The sequence below is a fragment of the Pipra filicauda genome, unplaced genomic scaffold (assembly GCF_003945595.2).
Source record: "Pipra filicauda isolate LSUMZ 115617 unplaced genomic scaffold, ASM394559v2 scaffold110_size2237424_pilon, whole genome shotgun sequence".
Lineage (NCBI taxonomy): Eukaryota > Metazoa > Chordata > Aves > Passeriformes > Pipridae > Pipra > Pipra filicauda.
In genome coordinates, this window is record NW_024103552.1 from 587,396 (window position 1) to 610,627 (window position 23,232).

Sequence of the window (23,232 nt, forward strand, 5' to 3'; positions counted from 1 at the left end):
CATGCTGCATATCCTTAATAAATAAAAATAACGCTTTTAAGTTTCTTGGTTAATGATCAGATTTTTCGCATAAAACCAAACTCTGTGAGCTACATCAAGTAATCAGGTTCTATTTTTACCCTAAAATGCTTAATCTGTCAGACAGTTCCAGCTGTAGTCTTTAGTGCACTGTGCAAGACTTCTGGTGAGACAAATTTACCTCACACATGTTTTCAAGAAATGGTTTTTAGGGAGTGCAGAATGGTCTTGCACTTTGGGGGATCTGCTGAACAGTGGAGGTTCAGGTGGGACTGAAGGTTTTAGTTGAGGCATGGGGCTTTCACAGGGCTGCTTGGCTAGTGTTTGGATATGATGACATTGCAGCAGTAGTGCTTCTGTGCCTTGTTTTTATTTTTAAATATTTATATAAAATAGACTTCTTAACTGCTCTTAGACAAATAAGAGTCTTTCTTACCACCATAATGGTTGCATTCCAGAGGAAAAGACTTGGTGTTGCCATGCCTAAATGTGTCATTCATCCATTTCCGTTGCTGAAAGTCCATGGTCCTCAGAATTTAATGTATATTTCTGTGAAATTGGACAAGGGGAGGGATGTTTTGCCAGATCTTCTGCAGTATCGTCATTCAGAACTCAATCTTGAGAAGAAACATCTATACTTTTTTTAAGGAAATAAAGGGCTTGTGTTCTGTTGAAAAAAGAGTTGATGAGTACTTTGTCTATTTATGACCTGAAAATTGGGGACTATATGCCAAGCCCATGTTCAGTGTTGCAGCTCTTCCTTGTATCAAGATCTCATTGTACCTTGACAGTAAATGTTTAGTAAGTATTAACTGAACACCTGTACAGAGACTGTATATACTAAGTGGAGATGCTGAGTTGCAACATATTGTTTGGCTTGGCTTCTTCATATCAAAATGCTTTATATAGGGAGCTTCCAGGTGTCCCTCAGATATCTGATAGTGGAAGAACATTTGTATGGGAATAAATAGTGACAGCAGTGAGACCATCCTACTGGCAAAGATGAAGCCTGATAAGAAATATTTTCTTCTGGTCAGCCATTGGGAAGTATCTTACTCCAGGTCTGCCTTTCATGTTTCCATAATAAGCGGTCTAATATGTTGATCAATACAAAGAAATGTGGCTGTAAGGTGAAGTCTGTTCAAGGTTGCTTTATTTTCAGAATGTGTACTGGAAAAATAACGTTTTCAAAGATTCTCCACTGTGTGTCCTGATGGAAGTGCTCTGATTTTGTGTTCTACTATTAAGTCAAATATAAACAGAATAAAGCCTTTAAAATTACTTCATTTCTTTCCTGGGTTGAAGACCTTGCCTCAGTTTATTGAGAAAAGCAATTACCTTTTCACTTCCATTTTTACCTGTGAAACTGTATCTGATACTTACTTTTTGTTTGACTTTGCTTTTTCAGAAAAAGAAGCAAAGGTTTCCTTTATATGATACTGCTAAAAATACATTTTGGGAGACCAGGAGCCCTTTTACTCAGGATCAAGGATGGAGGTATCAAACTTCTAGCTCCTTTTTAAGCAAAGGAATCTTTATGCTTATAGCCTGTGAAGCCAGGCTGTTGCTTTACTGAAGTTTAAGATTTTGCAGTCAGGATAAGTTTTATCTGTGGGACAGCATATAGGAGAAACCTGCAAAATTACTGTGCTCATTACTTCTCTTAATTTCACACCACCAGGGCTCTAAGCTATCTGCATTTGAATTGAGGTGGTTTTGTATCTAATGACCAAAAGTATTGTCCTCTTTAAGTTCTCACATGACTAATTACTTTTTTCGCCCTCCTTTCTTTCTTTCTTCCCCTTCATTTTCCTATTTGCTATTGCTTTTTTTTTTGTCCATTTTATGTGACAGTATGCTTTGTTTGGACTTTGTCTGTGGTGGTTTTGCATAGCTGCAGAAAAGTAGACTTCGCCTTCTGTGACCTGACACCAGGCAGAAATTCAGCCAGGGTAAGAATAGAAGAGAGCTCGTAAACTCAGCACAGGAGTTCTGAGTCTTTCCATTATTAACAATTAAAGATGATTCCAAGATGAATTAGGTAATGGATTAACTAACTCATGAAAAGAGAACAAGGATATACAAAGAGAAAGATCCTGCTTTGCAAGAATTTAGTTTATTAGGATTACATGCTGCCTGCATGTCTGGGAAAGGAAGAACAAGCTTCCCTGCTTCCAGTGTTTAATTTAGTTAGTAGATAAGGTATGTAATGTGCCAGATTAATTCAACAGCAAAAGATAAGTTTAGGCTTTGCAAGGAGGTGTTTTTTACTGGAGAACGGGTTAAGAAATAGAAGCATCCTGTTTAGTCCTGCCCAGCAGTGCTACAGCTTTATCTCTAAAACAGTAAGCAGTGAAAACGGTTTCTTCCTACCTCCTACACCCTGTCCTAATCAACATAATATCGTGGCTGGATCTAGACCAAGAATTGTTGTTTGAGTAAAATATGAAGACAGTGACATGGTTTTGTTTTCATTGTTCCTTTTCTCTGTTTTGTTTCTGAGGTGTGAGGTACTGCTGTATTTTTTTTTTTTTTTTTAGGGCTATACAGTCATATCCTTTTTCTTATCTCAAAGGTCATACAATATTACCTTTTTGTTTTAAGGGTAACAAATAATTCATAAGTCCCAGTTTCAACCTAAATTATTTCCCACAAGCTGTGGGGATCTTTGCACCTTGTGCCTTTTAAAGACACTGTGTAGAAAATTACATATGCACAATTAACGTAAAGCCACAGTATGCTGCATTTGTGGGATGGATTCCCTTAAACCATGTGTAAGTTTGCTTTTGTTTATCTCTGGTGGTTAAAAGTAAAAATAATGAAGAATATTGATAATAAAGAATATTTCATATGGTTGATTCCTCCTGAAATTGTGAAAATGCACCTCTAAGTATGCAGAAGAATAGTTTTACTGTGCTAAAAATCATTGAGTGAGAGAATAAATTAGAACTCCAAAAAGGAAGGAGTTGGCAGTACAGTGGACAGAAATGCAACACTTCATGGGAAGCCTTGGTAGATGGATGCTTTTATCTGTAAAAAAGCAGTGTAGGTAGTGAAACTCTCTGTAAAATGTAGACCTTCTGAAGTTAGAAGTGTTCACTGTTAAAGTTCATCTCTCTGAAATATGTGCTTTGTACAGTGTTACCCACCTTCAGGTCCTAATCTATAGTGACTTTGGAGTATTTGGTGATGAAGATAAAATCTTTTTTTGGTGATCTGATTTCCTTGAAAGAAGGGAGTTTATTAGATTTACCTTCATTATCACGTGAGTATCATGTCATCAAAATAGTGGACTGAGAATGCCTTTGAGTAAGTATTATCTAAGGCAATACCCACTTGCAGTAACTTTTAACTTATCTCATGTGCATTCTGCAGAATAATGCATTTTGTAGGTGAAGAATGGCTTGGGTTTTTGTAGTGTATGGAGTCAAGAAGTCTGTAAAGACAAGGAAGATAGCTTTAGGATGCTGGTAGTTTAACTGTGTTTCTCATAAACCATGATAATGAGTGCACTAGAAATACCAGAAACAGGGAGGTATGGCTTCTGCAGCAATTAGTGACTTATTTGCCCTGGTTTTGTAATGTGAAGGATTGCACATGTAAATAAAGTGAAACTGATTCTGCCACTGCATGCAGATCATTGTCGTTTTAAGGTTTCAGGTCAAATTCTCAAATGTTAAATGTCAGAATTAAGGTTTCATGCCTGCCTTAATTAAGTTACAGTTCTTCGTTCTACAGCTGTGGTTTTTTGGTTTTTTCTTCCTCTGCAGAAGCATTCCTCAGAATATGTTTGCCTTGTATATTGAAGAGTCCGTCTGTGTTGGTCAGCAATAAACCCATTCTCTAGGGCAGTTGTTTCCTCTGAGTAAGTTTAGAGATATAATGCACATAGAGCAAAAAACTGAAAAGATTTCATCTTGTCTGAAGGCATCTGAATCCTGGCTATGTTTGAAGGGGGTGGGGATGTGTGTACACAATAGATACTGCAGGTATCTTTGAACATATAATTTGCTGTGTAAGATACACAAGAACTTAATTTCTTTTAGGCCATCTCAGATCAGGCACCTGAGGTTGGTAAATAAATTAATCCTTAATCACATGTTCTAATATTGCATCTGTTAACAGGGATAATAACCATGCTACTTCAGTGGAATGAAGACTATTTCAGCAATATGATCTAAATTGGCCTCTACAATGGCCTATGAGGAAATTAATTTCTGCTTTCAATGAAGCATTATATGCAGTAATTTTATTTAGTTATTTATTCGATGGGGGCACAATGAGTAAGAACAAACAAAATACTGAGTAGTGACCTGATAAGCGTGAACCAGGAAAAAGATTCTATGGGGGCAAAAGTGATAAAAGCCATGCAGTGGAACTGTCATAATGTACTTCAGCAATCATTTCCAAACTTAACTTCATCAAGTAAACAGAATTATTTCTAATGGACTTTGTGTGTTGTTTCCTAGCTGTTAAAAATAATAATTACAATCATATCAGGAGGTTTGGAAGCTACTCACTGGGCAGACCACTGCTATTTGAGCTAGTAGTATCTAATAATACTCTGTCATACTTTATAGGGATCAACCCCAGATAGTATGATCCATGTGCTTATGTTGAGGGTTTTATGGATATCTTTGGAGTGTAGAGGATGAGCACTAGAGGAAGGTGTGCTTTGACAGTAAAGCATGTTTTGTGGGTTTTTTTATTTGTCACTAGCAATGTAACTTTTACCTTCTGCATAATTAGCAATGTTTTATCCAAATCATATTTAGTCACTTCAGATTTTTGTTAGGATGATAACTTAGCTGATCTAAAGTCATATCCTTTTCAATACCAAACCTTATATCTTTGTCTGTCTTTCCTGTTATTTGGAAATGCTTCCTTTCTTCATTCCCAATTTAACTACTCTTTGTAGGGTCTCCTTCTTGCCTTTGCCTTGTGTTTGTAAGCTTATTTACCTCTAGTGTTTCTAATCAGCCAGTCAGTTCTGTTTCACTGAGTTTTTCAAGATATACATCATCTCTCTTACTTGTGCTAGAGTTCACAGATTACTTCCCTGAACAACTGTTGGTTTCCTTACTCTGCAATCTCCATTTTTTTTCCTCATATTTTTCTTTTCAGCACTCTGTTGGAGTTGCTGTTCACCCATCCTATTCCTGTTCTGGTGCAGATTTAAGTTGCCTTTGTGGCAGACACCACTTTTGACTGTTGTCAGAAGTGCAGCATGGTTTAGGTTGAAATCCAACCCCTTCCACGTTTGGTTAGAGTGTCTTCTACATTGCTGCCGCTTAATTAGAGGCATGTTAGAAAGGATAAATCAGCTTCCTACCTTTATTTTCTGGTGCTTTGATCCAGCATATTGTTCACCTGGAAGTGAAAGGAACGTTCTATTCAGTTCCAGGCTGGATCAAGTTTAGTAGAGATATTAGCAGATAAAACATATGCTCTTTGCTGAAGATTGTGTATATTTTTCTCACATTGCCTAAACTTGCAAGCATGGATATATTCCTATTGCTGAAAGGCTGATAAAATGTACATCCAAGATACCGAGGCCAGAATTCAAATTCCGGCTTCAAAGCATGCTAGTGCTAAACCTTTCCAGAGAAAATACTGCAAGTTTTTGATTTATTTTCTTTTCTAATATAATTTTCTTCATTAGAGTATTGTTTTTTGAGCTGTGGGGTTGTTTTGTTTTGGTTTTTTTTGTTACTGTCTTAAGTAGTTTGGTTGAAATAAGAGTTCTGAAGAAGATCTGAGTATATAACTTTCACGCCAGATTGCTTGAGAAGATTCTAAGCAGCTTGGAAAAGAGGATGTTATAGTGGACAGTGTCAGACAGTCATCATAATAAGGTTTTTAGCCTTTCTTTTAACAAGAAATTAGTGTCTTTTGAAGTAAATTACTGGCTAAACAGTAAAAATGAGGTGAGTCATAGTGCATTTAAATTCTTATTACTTTATTTTCTGTTTTCAATAGCATGGTTATATTTTTCCAATTTGACTTAATCTGACTGTGTGCTTACATTCTCCTCCCCCATAACATCTGCTGTTTAACCATGAGATGCTATATCCATCCTTGCTTTAAGCCTGCTGCTGCCTTTTGTAGGACTGGTGTACTCTTTTGTGTGCTGCTGGTATCTGGCTGCTGGTAGAGTGAGTTCTGGTAAATGATTGCCTTTTGGGAGTGAGTCCCACAGAACAAGTAGCAAGCTACTTTGGAAGCTTGGCTGCTATCAGAAGGACATTGTTATTTTAGCAAATAACCACAGTGGTTTAAAATGTTAAACCTGTTACCACCTCCTGTTTATTAATGTCCTCCTCTTGGAATTTACTAACCTACAGCCATCAGTATAATGAAATGAATGTCACTGCTTCAAATTCAAATCCAGAGATTTAGCCTAAACCTCTATTATAGGGAGTTTAAACTGAACACCTGATCTCACTCGAAAGAGTGAAAGGTGGCCCTGTTCTGAATTTCTGCTTCAGGGTGGGTGAACCCACATCAAGAGACAAGTGCAACTGCAGGTATGAATTTAACCCTTTTGAGCTTAATTCAGTAGAGGCTTCATCTGTAGGACTCTCAAACTAGGGAGTGAAGCTTCCTGAGCATAAAATCTCTTTATACCAGAGCCTCTTGCTCTGGGCATTGAAAAAGCTGTATTCCCTTTGGTATTTAACATTTTAAAATGCATCCATATCTGTCTATCTACATTGCTGTAAATCTCCCTTTTCTGTCCACGTCAAGTTGCTTCGTGCGTTGTTGGAGGAAATTATAGTAAAATATAAAAACCCTGCAAGCTGCCTAACTGCACATTAAGAAATGTATTTCAGCAGGAAGAAATACATTTACAAAATTATATTAAAGTTATATATAGCTTACTAAGTCTTAAACGACTCCAGCTATTACTGTAACTTCGGTGATAACTGATTCTAAAGAAATATGTTGAAACTAAAACTGAGGGCACATTCAAAACTATCAATGTAGTATCTTAGGGAATTATGCAGTCTAGTTTATAAGGGGTTTTGTGTTGTTGATTTTTTTTTTTTGGATTTTTTTTTTTAACTGTCATGTCCATAAGTATTTTACCATATAATTCTCCTGATGTTGAGGATTTTCTTCCTATATTTACAAATTGAAGTGACGTTGGTGTTTTCCTAGCACTGTGATCATTTAATTTTGTGCTTATGGCCATAGAGCAGTGCTTGCTAGTACTGTGAAATAATGCCCTGTGGTTGCTTTCTTTTAGTAAAGTAGTAAGATAAATATTAAAATATATGTTCTAGCAAGTAACGTAAGGAAGTGCTTGAAAGATCTCTGCTGACATAAAATTCCTTTTAAAGAAATTTAAATAGCTTTTCAATAAAATTACACACCTTCTTCCTTTAATGTATTTGTGTAATGGTTTTCTTTGGAACTGTAGGAGGAAATAAATGGTTTCAAATAACCAGTGAAGCTCCTGACTTCAAAGTACTTCCTTCAAAAGTGAAATAACTTCACTTTCCTTTCTCAAATAAATAAAAACAAACATGCCTTACCATCTTATAGTTTTTTATTCATGTGTATAATTTGAAGGGATTTTCATCTTGGGTCTTTTATAGGGAAAGAATTATTATACACTTCAAGTTAGATTACATTAGGAGCATGGTTTAGTAGTGGACTTGATAGGGTTAGGTTAACAGTTGGACTCTGATTTTGAGGGTCTCTTCCAACATAATGGATTCTGTGAATTAGTGTTGGAAAAGATTTGCTGGATTTATTCTAATCTGTTGCATATCTTTCTTATGGTGGTATAAAAAGAAAATTTCTCCTTGGAGATGAGCTCCCTGGTTGAGAAGAGGCAATACAAGTAATTTTTTTCTGTAGTGATACTGCAGGGCAGTGTCTTTTCTTCTTCAATGACTCCTTACCTAGAGTATCTTGAAAACAGACTAGATAGCATCTGTCTCATGCTCTGCTTTAGCCAGGACATTACTTAAGGAATATAATTAAAATATAATAGTGATTACTGGCAAAGTTTGCCTAATTGGGATGCCTGCAGATATTTAATCTTCAGATAAGCTGATATATGCACACAGATCAAATATGTGAAAGTGTTGGACACCCATTTTTTTCATTGTTCTTATTATAACTACAGTATAACTTCAGTGCTTCTGAAATTCTGTCTTGTGTAGATGTCATTGGCAGTTCACTTCTTGTGCAAATCTGACTGGCAAGGACTACTTTCCCCCGTTCTCTTAGGATGATGAGTGTGTGTACTCTGGCTGTGTCTGTAAGTGTATGTTTAGCATTTTCAAAAACTTGATGCTTTTTTTGTTTGCCTTGGTCTGTTACCAAAACTTTTTATTAAAGTGTGCTCCTTTAATATTATGCACTGTAATACAGAGCACAGTATTATCCTTTCGGCAATCTCCTGGAGACAAAATACTTTCTAAAATTTCTACCAGTTCAGCTGTATTTCACAGCAGTTTTATGATAGCTTTAGAGAAACATTCATCAAGTCCATGATTAGTGAAATATTTTACTCTTGTTGACAAGCCAGACCACGTCTGAATTACATGTGAATACAATGACTATGTTTTCTATACCAAATGCTCTCCCCGGCTCAATAATCAGTCTGACTTCCTCTTTTAATCAGGGCATAATATTAAATGTTTGCATCAAAATTGTTAAATTAGTGGGGGAAAAAATCCCTGTCACAGCTAGATAAGTCTGTACTTTCTTTCATTAGAATAAAGTGCCTTTAATTCTTTTTTTAAGGAAGCTTTTCTTCACAAGCTTGTTTATTCATTAGAACAGGTTAGTATGCTTACACCGAAATAGAGTACATTGCTTTCCATCCTGTATTTGGCATCTCAGAAAGGATTTTTTTGAAAGAAAACATTTGTTAGAAAACTGAAATACTAATGTATATTTATATGGCCATAAAATTTTAACTTCAAGGTTATATATTTGGTTTAACACTCATAACAACTTTGTTCCTCAGCAAAAATTGTATACTAATACTCTTTTTAAAAGGCAGAACTTTGAGTTAGTGGGGCATCTGAGATCCAAAGCATCAGTTTAAAATTCTTCCTTCTTGCCAGTTGTGCTTGCAAACTACTCTATAGCTAGTTAATATATTTGTGAGGCATTTAAAATAATGAGGAAAAATAAGATTTAGAGTAAAAATAATTCTTTTGAGTAATTTGGTTGCTATAACAATATTAGATATTTTTCTTCAATTAATTTGGTAAAAAGTGTGGGCTATTATAGATGTTATATGTAATTAGAGGGGAATATGAAATAGGAGGGAGTTACTTCGCCCCATGCTATAAAGGAAAGCAAAGGGAATTCACCTCTAAACCAAAGTGTGGTACCTGGTCAGGTGTCTAAGAAAGCTTAATTATATGCAGAGGATCAGAATGCTCCTGCTATATTCCTTTTTTTTTTGGTAGCTAATATAGTGATTGACATAATATAGTGAATCCAAGTCCTTTCCCCACCCCAGACTTGGAAAGGACAGAAATTATGCGTTGCTTTGGGGAGACACATTCGTTTCTGACCCCTGTGGGTAACTGGTGAAAACTCTGAAGCCTGGGATTAAATCATTGAAACAGATAGTAGTGTCAGCTGAAATACATTCAGCATGCTCTCCAAGGCAGTTCTGTCTCACATTTAATAATGCTTCACAAATGAGAACAAAAATATAGTCAGTTTTCCATAAAACTTATTATTATGAGAAAAACTGTAACTGCTCAGGATGCAGTTTTGTTCATCCCTCCCCCCCGCCCCAAATAGTTTTGATTATTAGGGGCAGAAATATTTTTGTGCAAAGTTGAAATTGAAGTGATTAGTAAGGTATCTGGTCAGGGATATAGCCTAGTTCTGTTGTTCTTCTGAATATACAATTAGGGAGCTGTCTTAAAAATGTCCTGTGTCATCCTGAGTCAAAATAATCTGGCTTTTGATTGCGATTTTAATTTTTTGCGGAAAGACATTCTCTTGAATAGTTAACATCTCTATTTTTTTTTTACGTGGTTGTTTTTCACTTTTCTTAAGTAACAGATGAAACAGTCCAGAAGAAATGGTGCTCAAAGATGATGGGATTTTGCACTTGCATGGGAAAGTAATTTCAGACTTCTTGTTGTCATTGTATCTTATTTCTCAAAGTTCATTGAAGGAAGTCCTAGTGGAATGTAAATACACTATCAACAGTATCTGTAAAACAGAGGCCCAGAGTTGTTCGAAATAAAGCTTGTCATGCTGCAAAGCTGGAAAGAAGATGAAGGGATCACAGTGATTTGGCACTGATGCTTGTTTGGCAGCCCCCTGTCTTTCTTATCTTGGCTGGTGTTCCATCAGTCAGGGCACTTGTATACAGATAATGATACATCAGACTGTGGAAGAGACCTGTGGTGTACCATAATAAAAAAAAAAAGACTCTTCTGAACAATCCATAGTTACTCTACTATCTGTTAAAACTGATTTTTAGATCAATTTGTCTGTTGAATTCCTGTCACTTTAAAAAAAAATTAATCAAACCAAAAAATTTCATGGCGTTTCTTCTCAAGGTTTATTATTTCAGTCTGATTCATTTCCTGTTTTTCTGCTAATGCTCTGACAAAAGCAGAAACAAGTATTCTCCAACTGTTTGTAAATCTTGAAAATATATAATTTACTGTATTACAGGTGGCTGTGTGTGGCTGTAAATGATGCAGAGATTTATACTATACTTCCCTCTGTCAGTCTCTGGTCATGTACTTGCTTCCCTGGCTAACACTGCTGCTCCAAGGCTTCACAGCTGTCTAGGTGGAAATTTATTTCAGATATGAGAAAGATGAGGATAACTTAGAACCTCATATGATAGCATGAGAACAAGAGATATTCAGTCGGATTAGTAGCAAATTAAAGACTGGTTTTTGAAGGAGTAATTTTTTCAGCTGTGTTTTATTAGGCCGTTGGGCGCATTACCATGCACTTTCTTGGGTATTCACAGCATTGAGAGAGCAATTTGATACTGATATGGATGGCAATATAGAAAGTGCTAGAACATAACTGGCAGGGAGATAAATGTACTTTTTGGATTTGAAACCAGTCTGAAAGTTAAGAGTTCCTGTTTAGGGCTTTGGTCCAAGAGAAGATTTGTTTCACCAGTGATCTGCACCATGGAGTCTTACATGTGCTGGAGACAGGATCCTGAACTCATTGAGTGCAACTGCTGTTGTGTTCCTGTGAACTTAGAGGCTAGTTGGGAATGTCAGTGATTTATTTAAATACCAGTGTGTGTTTTGATGTGTTTACTGATATCTTGAAATGTATTAAAATTGTGACATTTTAATACATTCTTGTGAGATTTATGATACTTGAGTAAAATATAGATTGACCTTTATATAGTATATATTAAAGGTCTATGGAAAGAAAACTTTTGCATCTTACACAAAAGCTACATCCCCTCCCTTTCAATTAAATGCCTGGAAAAAGATAAGCACTTCCAACAGGGTATTTTTTTCACGTTGTTGTGTTTCATGCTGCAATTTGCAAATTTATGAATTAGGAGAGTTGGAAGTTTGCAGCTTCTTCTACAAAACATAATCAAATGAAATAATTGCTTAAATAGCTTTTTTAGAACTGAATTTGGAATTACAATAGTATGTTATTTAAATCCTTTTCAAAATTATATTTCTGAATTAGTTTGAGTGATAATATAGCTGATTTGGCCTGGTATATATGGAGAAGCAAATCAAGGCCTTCAAGCTTTTAAATTCATACTATGGTGAGCTTTCAGTCTAAAAGTATCAACACTTTTCTGTTATAGTTTATGAAGTCAGTACTAGAAATGTCACTGAGTTCTTTGGGATTGTTTTTGTCCTTTTTTTATCAAGTGTTTGTCTTTCCTTCTATATATGTGGTCCTTCAAGGATGAGAAAGGCCTGCTGTTTAATGGCATTAAATATCTCCAGGCTACCATTACAGACCATTTTGCTGAGCAAAGAAAAACGTCAGGGGTCTTTCTCCAATGGCATCAGTCATATGGAGGATATTATACTGTAAAATGAGAAGGGGATAAAAGGGAGAAACGTAGTCTTTTTGTGCTGGCGTGGTCTACAATAATTGAGAGGGACTCTGGGGATACATATGAAGAAGGAAAAAACAGGCTTTATTTCTGCTCCAGGTGGTGGTGGTATTTATAAATGTTTTTAAGGACAGCCATGGTGATGAGAGAGTGGACTGGTGTACTACAAATATTAGAGTACAAGCAAATGAGTGCAAATTGTGAAGTTATTGTGGCTTAATGCTTTGCAACTCAGCCGTAGAAGGCTGACCATTCCTGCAGTCCCAGGCTGGCTCTGAGGTAAGACACGTTCCCCCTGTCCGTCATCAGTGCTCTGTGCATTGTCTGTGTGAGAGTTTAGAAGGTCACATTATCTGTCTGCCTCAAACCTCTGTCTGTAAAATAAGAATTACGTGTCCTTTCTCTTCATGCTTTGTTTTTAGCATTTGTACTATACGTGGAAATACACAGTTACAGATATGCAGTAAGTGTATCATATGGATGGGTGTGTATGTATGGAAAGGGTCTTGATAGGTATTCATTTGACTAGGGCTGCTATCATCAAGTACACATCAAAGAATTCCTCTTTTTAGGAGTGTATCAGGAGTTCCAAGTATTGTGTACACAACACTGGGAACTGACAGTATCCTATTTATATAAGATTAATACTTCACATTATAAAACCAGGCATTCAGGTTTTTGATTGTATTCCATTCAAAATGTAGTTGGTCTGAAACATATTTTGTGGTTTAATGTGGATATTCAGACAAACAAAAAACTTCCACCAAAAGTTGTTTCTGAGAACACAAAGGTTTCTTATCGTTTAAAAATATAGTCCCATGCAACTGCTCTGAGAAAGTTATAATGTCTGTTTTGGAGCAGAGGTGGTTGTCTTTTTATTTTATTTTGCTTTTATTTTCAAAGAGAAGCCTTGCTCCGTGTTTGTTCTATCCCTGTGAAAACTTGCAAGGAATGGTAAAGTTTTAGAAAATATTTTTGAGCATTTTCTTTAAAGAATGATTGCTGTTGCATCAAAATTCGTGATCATTCCACATACAGCCAGACTTTTTCAGCCATTGTAGCAATTGGTGAGATACTTAAATTTTGTCTCACAGCTGCCAGGCATCAAGTCAGTAATGAGAGACCCAAGTGAGAAAGGGGGAATGCTTCCTTCTGCTCTTGGTTCTCTGCCAGATTGAAAGGTTTGAGACTAAGTGGGAGCTGCCTACCTCCACCTCAGAGGAGGTATAGGAAAAGCTGGTGGAGAGAGACAGCAGAGGAGGCAGAAGGAAAGGGGATAAGCAAGGAAGAGCAGGAAGAAAAGGTTGCATGCTGGGATGGAGGAACTGAGGGTGATGTAGGCTGAAACTACTAAAACAGCTGCATTTAAATGTTTTTAGACCAAATCTCCCTCCTTCTATATGACAGCTTTCCCCATTTCACATTATTGCTCTCAAACTCGAGAATCTGCAAAAGAAAATCATAGAAGGAAAGAAGAGACTTGTCACAGGTCCTTAACCCCTGCTAAGTATGAGCCAGCATCATTTATGTTCCTTCGATACAGTTTGTGATAGTTTTCTGTTAGTAGAATGATTTGAGGATGAGTGCTGAACAGTGGGATTGCAAATCAGAAAGGTCAGAAATAAGGACAGAAAGTGAATTGTCATACATACCTTTGTTCATAATGGTGATCCTAAAAGAGATGAGTGTGAAAGAGAAGTGGAGGAAAGAACAGCTAAAAGAACTTCAGAAGTAATTTCTGAATAACTTTTCAGTTACAGCTTTTTTTAATGCAGTGTTGAGTAATTGTTTAGAGAATAGTGTAAACTCCCCTTACTGAAAACAGACAGTATACCAGAACTGTAAAAAACAAACCAAACCAAAAAAACCCAAAATAAGACAAAAACTTTTTTCAAAATAAAATTTGTGTAATCTGCTGTTTTGAATCACAGACTTGAAACTTCTAAATAACTGTTAAATCATAAAAATTTCTATTTTCAGCAGTGTTAAAATGATGTGATTAAAATGTCTCACTTCTAGACTAGTAGAACTTCGTAATTTTATACGCCTTGTTTTTCAGGTAAAGTTGTTGAAAATCAAAATCACTGAAGAAGTTAATCCTACAATGGAAACAGATGTGCAGCTGACGTTTTTGTAGGGGACTTTCATTCCTCAATAACAGCAGTTGGGCTTGTTTTATTCTGTTTTGGCACTGATACAGCATATGATTCATTTTTGTCTCGTGCTAGCTGTAGCAAGGAAACCACACACATACTGCAGTGTAACAAGGTTAGAGAAGTACATTTCAGACTGAATATGAAACAATCATCAAGGATATTTATTCATTCTGTTGAACTTTTGTCCTGCATTATAAAGCAGACTTGGAGAAAAAAATTAATCTCTTGCACTCTTTCACTTTTGCTGTAGGCAGCTCTATGCTGCCTGAAAAATGGAGCTGGTGATAACACTCCCATTACTGAAATCTTGAGTACTTTTGGAGTTTGTTTACTCTGGCTGTTTCTTCCTCCCCACCCACCCTGAGAAAACATACTGCATTTGTTGAATTTGTTTCAATAGCCAGAGGAAAGGTCTGGGTTGAGAGCAGAGCTTTGGATTTATACCTGTGTAGTAATCCTTGCAGTTGAGGGGAAGGAAGCTGTGATAGCTGAACTTCCCTAAGAGAGCTGGCATCACGTCCAGGTATTTTGTACTGATCTGGTCTTGCTGGGAGATAGCAAACACAAATACAGGTTTGTCCAGATCGCAGTCCACTGAACTGGAACAAGATCCCTTGGTAAACTACAGTTAACTGCTGGTAATGTTTGACAGTGTCACCAGGTTATCTAGAGACAGACATGGCCCTCTGGGAATATGAAACTTGAAGCTCTTTGGGTTCGGATTTTGTTCAAATGTGAACATCATCTGTGGCTTGTCTGGTTTCTCCGTCAGATGCTCAGTTTTCTCCCCAGAGCTGATTTTTGTTGAAGAACAGACTCATGTCAGCGGCTGTAGAAGCTAAGTGTCATTATCCTGGAATGTTCAGTGCAAGTTTGTAAAATACAGGTTTTAAATCGGTTTCAGAACTGCTGTTCTCAGTCAGGGTTCTTCTGTTTCATGTACCACTTGGTATATGTCAGGCAGAAATTCCGACAGAAGTGAGGAGCTTTTTATTGTAAATGTATGGGGTAGTTGAGAGTAAGGCGTGAAGATTGCTTGCAAGGTCCTTGTTGCAGTAAGGTGCCTGTAAATGTCCTTTTGCTTACAGACTTGAGTGTGAGGATTTGTGACATGAGCCATCACACTTGTGAATGTGCCTTCGTGTTTGTGTGTGGCTTGCTGAGAGTGAATGCTGCATTTCTGAGTAAAAATTCAGAATGTTATTGATGTTGGATTGGAGCAAAGGTGACCCCTGGTCACTGTAAAAAAAGAAAAGAGTGAATAGGAGAGGCATTTGAGATATTTTTCAAGATCTTTTTAGTGTTATTGTTTCCCAGACAGTCAGTGTGAGGTATTCTGCCACCACTGCAGACACGGTGTCTGCAGGCAGTTTCAGCAATCCCTTAGTCTTAAGCGATCTGCAGAGTATACAGACTGTTAGCTTTGGCTCCAGTTTCTGCTTTTAGAATAATTCAAATGTTTCTGACTTGAGGAATCTGTTTTGGTTTTGAAGATGGAAAAGAAGACAGGTGCACTGCTGTCTGCCCTTACTCTGTGGGTCAGGTGGCGTGGCCCGAAGGGACAAGGTGTGCTGGCCGAGGGCTGGTGCTGCCCTCCTGCCAGGCAGCCAGGAGGACACACACACAGCACCAGCTCGCCGGCTGCTGCTGAGCTGGTTGCTGCAGATGACCTTTTTGGATCTTCCTGCCACTGCTTTGTTCTCTTCCTGGCTCTGGTTGATAGAGAGAATTAACCTGAAGCCTGCAAAACGAGCCAGTCACATGCACAGACTGTGCCAGATACAGCTGTAATCCCGGGCTGAAAAATTGAATTTGTCCTCCCCCTCTCTTCCTGGCTCTTCTGCATTTGTTTTCCCATTCAGGAATGCAACCTCTGAGTTGCACAGCACAATGGAGACTTAATGTAAGTTCTAAAGAGTCTGCTGGCAAGAAAACTCTGACGTCAGCAGAGTTAGGGTGAGGTTTTGCATTGCGCACATTCAGTCGCTCCGGTCTGGAATGATGGCATGCTGGAATGGAAGCAGAGTTTGGAGGGGGGGTGTCACTGTGAATTGTGCTTGTAGCCTGCTGCTCAGTGTTTATCTTTTGTGGGTAGAAAATGTACTTGATAAACTACGTATTGTCCCATTTGTTTATTACAGACGTTCAGATTATTCTGTAAGTATTTGTGCCTGACACCACTGGCTTGCAGGATATTGCTTTTAGCTCTTTAAACTGTGATTACAGTAACAGTTCTTTGCTGGTGTTTCAAGTGAAGATGTTTTCCAGAGGCAAACTACATGTATTGGTCAAGGGCGCTTTTCCCAGTGTTAGCACTATGTTTAGATAAGCAAAAAGAAAATAAATCAGCAATCATCTGCTGCAATTTGACATTCATAATGGTTAATTTGAAAGTAGAAAGAAAGCAAGGACTTAAAGATGCTGTGTGAATTTATGATCCACCAAGAAAGTGATATTTTATTTTTAAGATGAACAGAGTTTTTACTTTTGTAATTGCCAATTAAACAAATATCTTTGACTGCAAAATAAATATGAAAGCCTATGTGTTATATTCAATTTAAGATACTTGTTTCATCTAAGATTTATCTGGATGCAGACAGCTCAGGAGAGCTGTATTTGAGGCCATCAGAGCAGAACTATGGGTGTCATTGTGACAGGATTCAAAGTCAAGCTGTAGGATTGCAGCTGATTTTAAAAATAAACAAGAAGCATTTGTAACTTATTTACTCTGCTTTCTAAAGGAAAAAATCTTCCCGATGTTCAAGGATTGTATCTCAGGTTTAGGCTAATGAGTACTCATGGCTGGAGGCAGCATCTTCTGTACTAATTCAGTTTACCAAATGTGATGTGTCTGTGGTCTGGGGAGCTTTTAAATCTGACTTAAGGTGTTGGGGTTTTTTAAAGTTTTACTAAAAAGGGTATAGTTGAAAGCATATTACCAATGTTACTATTTAAAAACCACAAAGTGTGGTTTTACCTCAGAACCTGAAATAATACAAGTTTGTTTGGCAACTATAATTAGAAGGTGTTTAGCTGTTCTAAATAATGGAGAAAATAAGCGCAATAGCTTTTCTAGGAATTGCATTATGCTTGCTTCGTATTTTCTTTTGTGCCTGTAATTGTTGGAAATAGATGATGTGTCATAGTCTGTCGCACAAAGGGGCCCAACTAATGATGTTTCCATAATTATGTAGAAAGAGCTGTTTAAGATGATGCTTTAGAGGGAAAAAAAAGTAACATCCAGCACAGAAAGAATATGTGAATTTGCATGTGTGAATGTGAGGGGGTATGTGGAGGGGTAAAGGCTTTGCAATCCCTCCTCAAAAGCATGAGGGCACAGGAGTTGTACTTCAGAAATACTCACTCTGTTGTGAGGCCTGGCAGTGGAGGTGTAACTTGCTCATTTGAAAGTAATGGAGTAAATAGAATAGTGCAGATACGTCTTGACACGTGCTCATTTGTCTCCAGTAAGCACTAAGAACTGCTGCAGCATCCTCAACTGGCAGAGGAACATCACTGTAGGTCCCATGCATTTTTTTTCTGGCTTTGTATTCTGCTGGTAAGTTTATAAAGCACAACAGGGAACCTTTGAGTATTTAATTTTATTTTTTAAGGTTGAATGTGAAGCTTTCTGACAATCCAGAATGCTGCAGCACTGCCAGGGTCTCGTGAGCTCTGTGTGACCCAGCACATCTCCTGACACACAGGACTGCAAGGCCTCTGGCTAATGCCCAGTGGTTTGCAGGGGATTCCCAAACTCCCCTGTGTTGATTCATGCTTGAACGCCATTAACAAGGCAGTGAGGACTAAGAAAGTTTCACAAGGGTAAGTTTTTAAAGCCGTGAGTGGGGTGGTTTTGTGCTGACTCTTCCAGCCATTTGGTGCAGCAGTTGTTTTGCATAAGGAAACTCTGTTTACTCCTCAGTCTGTGTTGCTGTCAGTTTGGAAAAACTCTCATCAACCTGGCTAAATCCTGTTGTGTGCTGACATAGCATATTTTTTGGCATAGTATGATGTTGTTGCAGGTGCAATAACTGTGCTGGCAGAATAACTCCTCCTGTTGGAATATATTCTATTTCCAGCATAGGTACAGCATCATATGTACTTTAAATGACAAGCATTCAGCTTTTTCTTCCTTTGTGCTTTTTAACTAGCATTTACACTAGTTACAATGCCAGTGGAGTCTGCCTGTATAGGCTGCTAGATCATTCCCCTTCTCTTCCTGGCTGTGCTGAATGGGCTCTATCTTTTCAACCTGGTCTTTTTAATTTATTTGTTTTCAGCAGAACTAGAAGAATCTTTTCCACTAATTCTTTCATCCAAAGATACATCAATAAGATTTAAATTCTCACCTGATGTATTCGTAAGCAAAGATCTGTGTGTTTGATGGCTAGTCAGGTTATTTTTACCTTCCTTTCCTAATATTCTCCTTTCATTCTACATTCAGTTCAACTGTGAGATAAGTTTCATGGTACTTCTGCCATTTCATGACGCCAGTGGTTTTTCTGGAGGCAGTGAGTTTCCTGTCTGGAAGCTACAGGCAGTGTTCCTGGCAGGATGGAGTATTTTTGTTTCCCTGGCTAGACCCTTCCCTGTCTTAGCTTTTGTCTCTTTTTCTCTCAGTTGTTCTTTTTTTCTTTATTTCTTTTTTTTTTTATTTTTTATCTTGGTCTGTATTTGAAATTGCATCAGTTCTTTTAGAACTATGATTACAGAAAACTGACTTGGTGATTTGAAATACATCCATGCAGAATTTTTCAGTTAACATACTGACAGAGTAAATTAATAGGTCAAGCTGCAGTAGAATTGGGCATGTTTTACTAGACTTTGCACTAATCTCACTTCTTGAGTGAACAGGAGCAGTTAATTAGACTGGTGCAATTAGTACCTGACCTGAGGGCAGTTTCAGAAGTTGTGGCATCAGCCATAACAGAGTTCAGAAAACTCCGTCAGTTTTTGACCATATCCTGGACTTGCTGCTGCTCGAATAGCATATGAATTATTCACTCAGTTGCCCAAGCTTTTCTGAAAGTTTTTATATTGAATGATATTTACCAAAATTCTTAGTTTCTCTATAAAGAGACATGTCAAACGAGACCAGTGCCCAGTGCAGGGCAGTTACTTAGTTCTCAGTGGCTGAGATACCGTCAGTTTACAGTGACTTAGTGAGTCACTGTGAGTTGTCACAGTGGCTTTCAGAATCTGTGACCAAGTTCTTATCTTATCCTATCCTATAAGTAAGGTCTGGTTAGTCTGCCAAACTTAATCTTGCTGAAAGAATTCAAAACTCTTACTAACTTGGTCCCTTTTAGTTCCTTTAGTTGGTTTACTTTAAAAATTTTGTCCAAAGTATATCTGTATATATTTTTTAATAAAATCAGTAAAATTGCACCAGGGAATTAAAAGAGGTAATCCATTAATAGCTTCCAGCATTTCTTCATTTGAGGCAAAGCTATTTCAAGATGGGGGTGGGGCATTTGGTGGTTTGGAGTTGGGGGTGTTTTTATTTTTTATTTCTCTCTTCTCTGCCTCCAAAATTGAGGTTAGTTACGGTACAAAAAAAACAGAACTGGAAGATGCTACCAGTCAGCTGGACAATAATACCTTCCCTCAGCACGAGACAGAAACTTCTGGCTCTTGCTGAATTTAAAAATCATTAGGAGCCAGTAGCTGAGATCTGTTACCTCTTTTATATCCCCCCAAGCTGCTGTCTCCCTGGTGTGCTGTTCAAATTCTGTGTGCTCCCTCTGGAACTTGTGTTCATGGTTTCAGATCCCTCTACTACAGTATTTGTCCCTCCTTGTATCTTAGTACACATTATTTGGTTTGTTTTTATAGTAGGGCAGTCGTTTTTTGCTTGAAAACAAAAGCTTGTCAGAATTCAGTATGTAGCCATTACTGTTTTACCAGGCAAAATTACAGCCCTGAAATTAAATCTGCTTATTCTGGAAATTTGTGAGTATTGGTTATTTTCATTTTGGAACAGTTTTTCTGTAGGAATGATCTCAGCATTCAGGAGTGTTGCAATGTTTTCCACTTGCAGGGTTGGTGACACTGCAGGAAACAAAACTTTCTGTTGTTATTTCACTGGTGTCTATGTATGTCTTTACTCTGATTGTTTTGCAGTGTATGCTGTGGAATAAAAAGCAACTTCAGGAAATACCGAGCTATCATTCAGCAGTAGTTTTAAAGAGTAAAACCAAAAGTGGGCAATACTTGCTTTCAACTGACATAAATACAGAGCTAAGAATCTGAAAATTTGCTTTGGGATTATTTTGCTACTGCCAGATAATGTGGTTTGTTTCATGTATGCTTTTGTTAAGACTGGATCTGTTCATACTGTATATGCATTCTTAGAAGACAGAATTTAGAATCATGTTCCCTAGGTCTTTTATATTAACTGCTCTTACAGATGGTTAAGATTTTAAAAACAGAATTTATAGTATATTTTTACTTTAGGGATGGGAAAGGTTTTGGCTTTATGGGATTTGTTTTGAGGATTAAAATAGTTAAAAATTCTGGTGATTTTTTTTTTTGTTCCCTTCCCTCCCCCCCAGGTTTTTCCAAGACTTTGATTTCTGTTGGCAGAGTTTGGTGTACATTTGCTTACAGAATGCACTGCAGTACACAGGAGAGGCTTTTGACACACAAGCGAGTGCGTGGTTGAACTAAGACTGCTCTGCGGGGTTAGATAAGGGAAAATTCATCCAGTTACTCTTATTTGCAACAGGCGCAGGCCTGCAGATCCACAAATAGAAAGCATCTCTCCCCTGAGTTCTTAGCTCTGGTCAACCATTGCACACAATGTACCCAGATTTAATGCTACTGGTTTGGAAAATTAATGTTTTTAGAATTTAAGGAATTCTTGCCCGTTTGCCGCCAGACAGAGGGAAGGCACTTTGAGTGCACTTTCTTCTTTACAAGCATTTTATCTGCAAGAGGACCAGTTTTGCTGGAGTTGCCAATCAGTTGTTCAGAGACTTTCAGAATGAGTTGAGCAGCTTGCAGGACTTCCTTTCTTAATAGCAGCTGTCATGGACACATGATACAGGATGTATTGCTCATAAATTTCTAGGGAAGAAGCATAACTTTTTTTTTTTTTTTTTAATAAACTGTTGAAGATTTTTCTCGCTGTCAGATTGGTTTGTCATGTGCTACGTACCATTCCAAATTTTAAAATAGAACATTGTATATCAGTTAACTTTTGGCAGTTCTGCAGTGTGTATTCTGCAGGCTTCTCTGTATTTTAAATACAGAGAAAAAATCTTTTGATTTTTATGCCCGGTCAGTCTGACTCTCAGGCTTTGAGCTCAAGCAGGTTCATAGTCTGTCTGTTTGCTTCATTGTTTTACAAACAATATTGCTTTGTTCTGCAAGTGAAAATAGAATTTCCAGATAATTGACACAGGACTTTAAGGAAAAATAAAGTGCAGTCAGAATAAACTGAGACATGGTAACAGTGCAGTAAACTAGAAACTAGACTTTTAAGAACTATCTCTGCCTCATAAGTGCTTTTCTCTTAATTCTTGTGTGATAATATCTGTGAATATCAGAGATGCTTAACATGGAATCATAGAATAGTCAGGATTGGAAGGAATGATAAAGATCATCTCATTCCAACCTCTCTGCCATGGGCAGGAACAATCTTCCACTAGATGAGGTTGCTCAGGGCCCCATCCAATCTGACCTTGAACACTTCAGGGATGGGGCATCCACAACTTCTCTGGGCAGCCTGTGCCAGTGTCTCACTGCCCTTTGAGTAAAGGATTTCTTCCTAACATCAAATCTAAATCTCTCCGTAAGAAGTCAGGAGAGACTAATTATTAGAAGACTCTCCTTAAAGTAAACTGAGTGCCTTGTAGAAACTTCCATATGTTAAAACAAGTCCTTTTGCTCCTGGAAGATCCCTTGTTTCTCCCTTGGCAGTGGTCTAGTGACCTACATGTGCCAAGCTGGCCTGTCCCATAGGGTTTAACTTCCTTTCATTTTAGGGATAAGGGCCCTACTCAATTCTGCTTGTCAGTTCTGTGCTCATATGGGCATGTCCCAGATCTTGTCAACACCTTCACTGATCCCACTGTCATCTCCAGTGTCAAATGCATAAGTGAATGCTTGGTACGATGCTTGCAGGGAACTCTGCTCCCTCCCAGGCTTTTGAATTTAGATAAGTTAAAAAAGTGAAATTTCACCGGAGCTGTTCTTCTGTTGTTTAAAGATGATATGTGAAGTTTGAGACTTGACATGGCAGATTTCTAAAGGTTTTGAAAAATTTGCCTTGGATTAGTTGTGGATTTGGGAATCCTGTTTTTGAAATAATGGCCTCTGTGCAGCTATCAACAGTCCATTGTAAGCGTAAAGAAATGAGATGTAATTAACTAAATGATCAAGTAATTTTCGCTCTGGATTTACTACTAGTAGAAGCAAATCTAACTTTTGTAATGAGTAGTCTTCACGCTTTAAGAGAAGCATTGACGTACATGGCTTCTGAAACAAAGCAGGATAGAAAGTAAAAGATACTTTCCTGCAAAAGTGTCTGAAGGGTAAAAATTAATTTCATAAAATGCAAACTACCATACTGGTGCCCTTTTTTCAAAAGAGAAAAGTCATAATGAAGTAAAATTTGCCTGAGTATATTTTTAAGGTAGTTTTACACAGTTCAGTTTAAGTGAATTATTTAAGACACTTTGACTTCACATTTTGCATCCTGTCATACTATAACAAATCAATGTAAATGTTTGACAAGTACCTTTTAACTCAAAACTCTGAGTTTGAGTTAAAAGCTTGAGAAATCTTCTGGTACAAATGTTTTAACTTCCTTTTGTAGGATTAACTTTTCAGTTTAATCCAAATAGTGTCAACTTTTTCTTTCACCTTTTATTAGAAACCGAAGATAGAGGACATCAAAAACCCTGCACAAACTAAAGTATCTTTACAGTCTTTGCAACATTACATGGAATATGTAACTATTCTTGATTTTTAGTTTTTGAAGAGAAGTATATTGGA

The 23,232-nt window shown here is 37.4% G+C and overlaps 1 protein-coding gene across 5 annotated transcripts in view; it reads left to right on the forward strand.

The window, feature by feature from the left end:
- Positions 1-23,232, forward strand: part of RNF19A (ring finger protein 19A, RBR E3 ubiquitin protein ligase) — a 54,944-nt gene that overhangs the window by 5,156 nt on the left and 26,556 nt on the right. The window contains exon 2 of one of the 5 annotated variants that reach the window (XM_039382321.1): positions 1,427-1,515. The exons of 3 other annotated variants lie outside the window; for them this stretch is intronic. The gene's annotated coding sequence lies outside the window, so the exon portion shown is untranslated. Of the gene's footprint in view, positions 1-1,426; positions 1,516-1,949; positions 1,971-23,232 lie in introns of those variants that run through there. One more of the 5 variants, XM_039382326.1, reaches the window with a different exon arrangement.